Consider the following 6,823-nt stretch of genomic DNA (forward strand, 5'->3'; position numbering starts at 1 on the left):
GTGCAAGGAGGGCTGTGCACAGACACTTGTGAGGTCTCACGCTGGATGTGAGGACTGATATGTTCTCGGGTAGATGAAGAGAAGTTAAACACGTTCTATAAACCCGACAGCAGCCTCTCAAATATACAGTTACTGCTATTAAGCCAAAAAAGGAGACAAAATCATCATTGAAAAGTACTCGATGCAAGAGAAGGCACAAAAATACGAACAGAGGAACAAAGAACAGACGGGACAAACAGAAAAGCCAACAGCAGTGCAGATTTCAACCTGTCACAGCAATGCTCACAATAAATGTAAATGGTGCAAACACCCCAGTTAAAAGGCAGAGACTGCCAGACTACATGAAGAAGTAAGGCCCAGTTGTGTGCTGCATATAAGCAAGCCACCCCTTGGAAATACAAGGACACAGACGGGTTCAAAATAGAACACTGAGAGAAGACCCACGATGTTAACACTCACAGAAGGGAAGCTGGGGTGACTGGATTAACATCAGGAAAGTAGATTTTAGAGGAAGAATGTTACCAGGAAATAAAGTCTTTGCATCAAAATAAAGGTATAATAAGTTCATCAAGAGGACAAGATAATCCTGAACGTTTATGTGCCCGATAACAGAGCTTCAAAATACATGAAGCAACAGATGTCAGAACTGCAGGGAGACGCGGGCGACTTCAGTGTCTCTCGGTGATCGATGGGCCGATGCAGCAGGCACACAGCAGATACGCGAGAACACAGAGCAGTCGACCTGCGTGACCCACAGAGACGCACCACCCTGCACCAGAACACACACTCTCCTCAGGAGCACACAGGACAGTTACCAAGAAAGACTGTTCTGAGCCACGAAACAAGCCCAAAGAAGTGTAAATGGTTCCACTCAGACACATTCTGTTATGTTAGAGGCCAGAAACAGACCTCTGGGAAACCTCCAGATATTTGGAAATTAAATATCACACTCTGAGATAACCCGTGGATCAAGGAAGAACTCAAAAGGGAAATTGGAAGGTATTTTGAACTGACTGAAGGTAAAGGTTGTTATATTTTGATAGTGAGGCCAAAGTCCAGCTGAAGCTGCCTGTAAAGGGACACACCTTGTGCTAAAAACCTAGAACAGAGAAAAGGTTTCAGTGTTCTCAACTTCCACCTTGAGAAACTAAGAAAGTATGGGGTGCCTGGGTGGCTCGGTTGAGCGCCCAACTTCGGCTCAGCTCGTGATCTCACAGTTCATGAGTTTGAGCCCTGCATCGGGCTCTGTGCTGACAGCTCGGAGCCTGGAGCCTGCTTTGGGTTCTGTGTCTCCCCCTCTCTCTGCCCCTCCCCTGCTCATGCTCTGTCTCTCTCCTTCTCAAAAATAAACATTAAAAAAAATTTTTAAAGACACCAAAAAAGCAAATTAAACCCAAAGTAAGTAAAAAAATATAATAAACAGCCATGAAACAGAAAAAGTAATTCCAAAAGTTAACAAACTCAAGCCTTGTTCTTGGAGAAGATGATACAGCTAAGAAACCTGTAGCCAGGCCAAGCAGGAGAAAGGAAACCACGCATTCTGATATCACGTGTGAGGGAGACGGCCTCACTACAGAGGCCACACGTGTTTACAGAACAGTAACAGTATGGACAACTTTATTCCAATATGGCCAACGATCCGGACAGATGCACAGACCCCTGGAGACACACAAACCACCAAAGTTCGTGCAGGAAGAACAGGTAACCTGGGTAGCCCTCCATTTATTTAAAACGTTGAATTTGTAGTGAAAATCTTCCCACGACGGAAGGACAAGATGGCTTCGTGGGTGGATTCCACTGAACGCTGCGGGAAGAAATAATAACGCCACACAGAGTCTTCCAGAAAACTGAAGAGAATGGAGCGCCTCCCACCTGGCCGCACCCTCGTGTCAAAGACGTTGCCGGAAAAGAAAACTATGGACGGTGCCTGCCGAACACGTGACTCCAACCAACCACTGCACCCGCCACCACTCCCGTCCCGCGTCACACTCGTGCGTCCGCATCCCTGCTCACATTGCCTTCCATCATCAAGGGCCTCCCTCTCGAAGTCCATTCTTCAGAAAGTTGGCTGCTGGCAAAATCCTTCAAGGTTGGTTCAGATGAAAATGTCCTAATGCCCCTCATCTTTAAAGGCCACGTGTTTCCCGGGTGCCCACCCCCACACTGTCGGTGGGTCCTCCTCAGCCTGCAGTCACGCCGTGTTCCTCTGTCCATCCTGGCAGAGTATTCATGTCTTCCTTCAACAATAGAGAAATCCCAGCCACTGTCTCCCCGAGAGCGCCTCTCCCCTCTTCCTGTTCTCTCCTTCCAGGACTGTGGTCTGTTCTGACCTCTTAATCGGTTGTTTCCTGTGTCCGGCCTCCTGCTCTCTGTGCGTCTTTCAGTCCTGTTTCCCACGTTGCTAAGTCTCTCTCCTTTGGTACCTGAGTCTCCCTATTTAATCTTGTATTATTTGCTAACGCATATAATTCCAGACGTTCTATTTGACTCCCTTCAAGCCTCCTGGTCTGATTTCAGGGGCTGGCCCTGTACTCACGCCATACAAGAAAACAAGTCCCGCTACAATATGGACCCTTCCCAACAGCTGCAGAATTTGCGTATCTGGTTCTGCTGCTTTGTTGTTTGACCCTGCTCACCCTCAGTCATGCTTTGTCGTGCGCTTGGAGGGTTTTGATCGTGTGTTCACATGTGGCTGACGGCAGGAATCCTGAAACCCAAAATGTTGAAGACTCCTTCCAGGAGGAGCTGGAGCGTGGCCGTCCACATCTGCTGGGAGCCAGGGTCTCTGTGGACATGTGATGTGTGGGTCTTCCCGGGGCCTTGAGTCACACAGGTGGAGAGACCAGATAAGGTAGATTTCTGAAGATTACAGTAAAAAGTGTAGACTCTATTCCTGGAGCCATAAGCAGATGTTAACAAGGACAACCAGACGTGCCGTGTTCTTATCTGCTCTTCGAAGTCGTTCTGGATGCCGCGGGGCTCGGGGGGCGGTGGGGGGGTGGTTGGTGAGCGAGATAGGAAGCCTGTTGCAGCCGACCAAGTAGGAGGTGAAGCCGGGGAGTCGAGGACGTCTGGACCAGTGGCTCTGATCGTTATCCTTCACGGCGGCAGAGCCGTGCCCCTTGTGACCACGGGAGTTCTCGGGGAACAGGCAGACGCCCGGGTCTGCTGCCGTCACCTCCTTCCCTGCTCCCTGTCGTTCCCCACCTCGTGCCGACGGCGACCAGCGGCCAGTCACTGGTTTGCCCCTTCCTCAGTGTCCAGGAAGTCAGCCTTGTCGCTGGGCTTTGCCCGCCAGGGAGCCGGGATGCGGCCGGCGGGGGCGGGGGGCGCGTGCTGTTCGCAAAATGAGAGATTAAGGACATGATTCTGTAAGTAAATTCCACCTTCCAGCCTCCAAGTGGGTAATTTTATCTTACCATTTTCTTAAATTTCGACAAATAAGTTTTAAGAGTGCGGAAATCCAGAGCTGGGCACACAACAGGAACCGAGCTGTTTGCCAAGATACGAGAACCAGATACCTGCACTCGGAGGGATTTTAGCCCTAAGTGCTTTTTATTGGTTTTCGTCGGGCGGTTGAGGGCGGGAGAGAGAGTACACAAAGCGGGGGAAGTAGGTCAGGGTGGATTAACGTGGCAGAGCAGCCAGGGGAGGGGGCGAGCGGCGTCTTCCGCTAAGGGGACGGGAAGCACGGCCCTTCTCCCGGGGAGCTGCCACCCGGCCTCCCGGCCCCAGGGGCCGCGTTTCCCGAGGCCCCCGCCCCAGCTCGCTGCCCCGCACCAGCCGCGCGCGCTGCGGACACGGGCCCTGCACTTGCAGAAGCTGGGTCTGTGTCTGGCTCCGCCCCGAGTGATGGGGGATTTGGGGAAGCCGCCGCCCCTGAACCTGTAGGAAAGGACGATGCTCCCACTTCCCAGGCTGCTAGAGACAGCAGCGAACGTGCGGAAAGCTGCCAACAAGGCCCGTCGTCCCTCTGCGGCTCCTGCTCACCAGTAAGGACAGCAACCCCCTGGGCGTGGCCTGGGCGACGCGGGCGCCAAGCAGACACCTTTTTACTCTGCTCACAGGGACCTGTCCCGCAGAACTGGGCACGGAAAATAAAAGGGGGGCTGCTCTCAGCCCCAGGTTGGGGTAAGAGTAGCAGCTGGAACCAGGGGCTCCCTGGATCCAGAGAAGCTGGGAGACGGACAGACACCGAGGTTCCGGGGGCCACCCGCCACCTGGGCGACTGGAAACCGGCAGGGCTGGCCGGGCGGCCGCTGCTGCCCACGCGGGTGCTCCACGCTGCCGGGCACGCGACCCATGTCCTCTGCTCCGTCCCCGTTACGTGTTGGTTTGTTACGATTTCAAACCCGCTTGTCTGTGACTTAAGTTGTCTTGATGTCAGGGTGAATCTCTTTACTCTGGGGAGGCTGACGGGGGTGTTGTCTCAGACACCTGTTGCTGAGAAGCACTGGGGTGCAGCTGTGGGTGGGGACACAGAGATGGGAGCGCACAGAAGAGCGGCCCTGATGGGGGGGTACTTAGGGGGGCTCCCGGATCTGGCAAGGCCGGGCTCCGCCGGTCTAAACAGCTCGGCCGCGGCCAGGTGGCTGCCACCGCGGTGAAGCCCTGCGGCAGCCCAGAAGGGGTCCCCTTCCCGCCGACACGGCGCCCACTCCCGCTGGCTCGGTCGACACCTCTGAGAACCCGCTCGTAGAAAGGTGCACCCCAAGTGAGTCGGACACTATTCCTTCCCTCTCCCCCTTGCCTGGGACACCAGTGTGACGTGTGACCCATCTGCCATTGGCTTCAGTGTGCTGTTCCCGCGTTGTTTATTCAGAGACGTCATCGCACACACGGCCGGCCCGGGTGAGAACCCCCACAGCGAGCCTGTGTTAGATTAGTGGGAAGACAGTGGCAGTCTCCGAGGGCGGTTTGCCTCAGACAAAAGAACCCTCCTCCCAGTGGGGACATGTGGCGGCTTTGGGTCCCTGGGGTGCCACACGAAGGTCCCGCTACACCGCCCACGTTGCTTCCAGAAAACAGCCCCGAGCCCCAGGTCCCCAGCCCTGCCCTCTGCGCCCCTCCCTTCAGCCCGTGTGGTTTGGACAGTGCTCCTCCCGTGACTCCTCCCTTGTGCTCCCTGAGCCGCGTTCCCTGCCCGTGGGGTCCCGGAGTCGCAGCTGCCCACGCCCAGGCGCCCCCGTGCCTCCCTGGCGGCCTGCGGACAGTCCACACCACCTCGGAGAGGCCCCCAGAAGAAACGGTGAGGGCAGCGAGTGCTGGCGAGAAGCCACAGCAGCGGAGCCCTCTGGGGGCCGGTGCCGCTGGGAACACTCAGCCCTGCAAACACAGTGGACGGTGGGACCCGACACGGCCCTCCCGGACCTTCATCCAGGAAGACGACGAGCTACGTGATCAGGCACAAAACCCCGTCTGCGAACACGGACAGCAGCTCTATCCGCAACAGCTCTGAGGCAGAGGGTCCCAGATGTCCTTCCAGAGGCACGCGGTCACGTTAACGTGCGTCCCCGGCACAGGACCGCGCTGCCCCCACAAGAATGGCGCTGAGTAGAAAGTCAGTCTCCATTTACATCTAATCCTCAAAACGACAGTTTGGCTGCAGAGCCGGCCGGCGGTTGGGGCTCGGGTGCCGGAGGGCGGGGGGAAGCAGCGCGGTGCCCATGGAGCTGGTGGCACCCGTCTGCATGGTGACAGCAGCGCTGGTCACGCCCACAGGGCGGAGAGAGGAGAGCTCTGTGCACGTGCCGCCCCAGGCTCGGCGTGCTGGCTCTGGCCGAGGGTCAGCCGGGTCCGGGAGATCATCCGTCGGGGCACCAGCACCCGGAGCCACAGCCTTTTAACAGCTGTGTTCTCTGTCATGCTGAGCGTCGAGGCCACGGTGGGCCGAGGATGCCACGTCTTGTCCCGGACCCTGGGGATGTGGCCTTGCCTGGCACCAGGGACTCACAGCTGGCATTCTCCAGGAGGGTCAGAGTCGGGGGCACGCAGGCTGAGGCAGAGGCTGGCATCACAGCAGCTGGGAGGGCGCGGCACGGAAGGCCCTTCCCGGGAGCAGGGACCAGCAGGGCTTGGATCGCACCGGCCCGTCTCTCTCTCGGACCCCGTTTCTCTCTTGTGGTGCCTTCAGGGACAGCCTCCACGAAGACGCCGCCTTGCGCTGTGTTCGTGTTGGCCGTGGCCTAACGGGCTGACACCTGTCGGGAGTTGATGCGTATTTGCCTGGGAGGTAAGGGGGAGGGCACCCGGTGGGGGAGGGCGCCTGGCCAGCATGCCCCCCAGAAGCCCCCCCCCCCCCCCGTCCCCCTGCAAGCCCCTCCCCGCACTGCCGCCCAGAGCCGGCTCCCCTGCCGGGGCGGCCTGCCCACGCCAGCCCCCCAGGCCCGCGGCCCCGTGGCAGCCCACGAGCATGCGGAGCAACTTGCTGCCTGCTGGGGAACCGAGGACTGACCCTCCCCCCTCCCCCCCAGGGCTCAGGTCAGGCCAGCAGGGCTGGCGCTTACAGAACGGCGTTTTCCTCCCTTTGCTCAGACCACCCTCGTCACTTTCTGGAATCCCTCGTAGACCGGGGACAGACGGCCTATGGACACCCTGCAGCTCCTCCCCCAGCTCCCTGCACACGTTGTCAGCCGTCTCCCGACGTCAGCCTCTCTCGCACGTGCTGCGCCCCCCGTGCACGGGCTGGGGGGCCCTGCAACTCGTGCACCGAACGGACAGCACGGCGGCATTCTGGGCTCCTGGCACAGACGCCACTCTGTTTAGAAACCTGGAGGGGGGAGCCGTGAAGCCCACAGGCTGCCTCCCAGAAGGCCCCGCACGA

This window comes from Panthera tigris, chromosome A1 (genome assembly GCF_018350195.1).
Source record: "Panthera tigris isolate Pti1 chromosome A1, P.tigris_Pti1_mat1.1, whole genome shotgun sequence".
NCBI classification, from domain to species: Eukaryota; Metazoa; Chordata; class Mammalia; order Carnivora; family Felidae; genus Panthera; species Panthera tigris.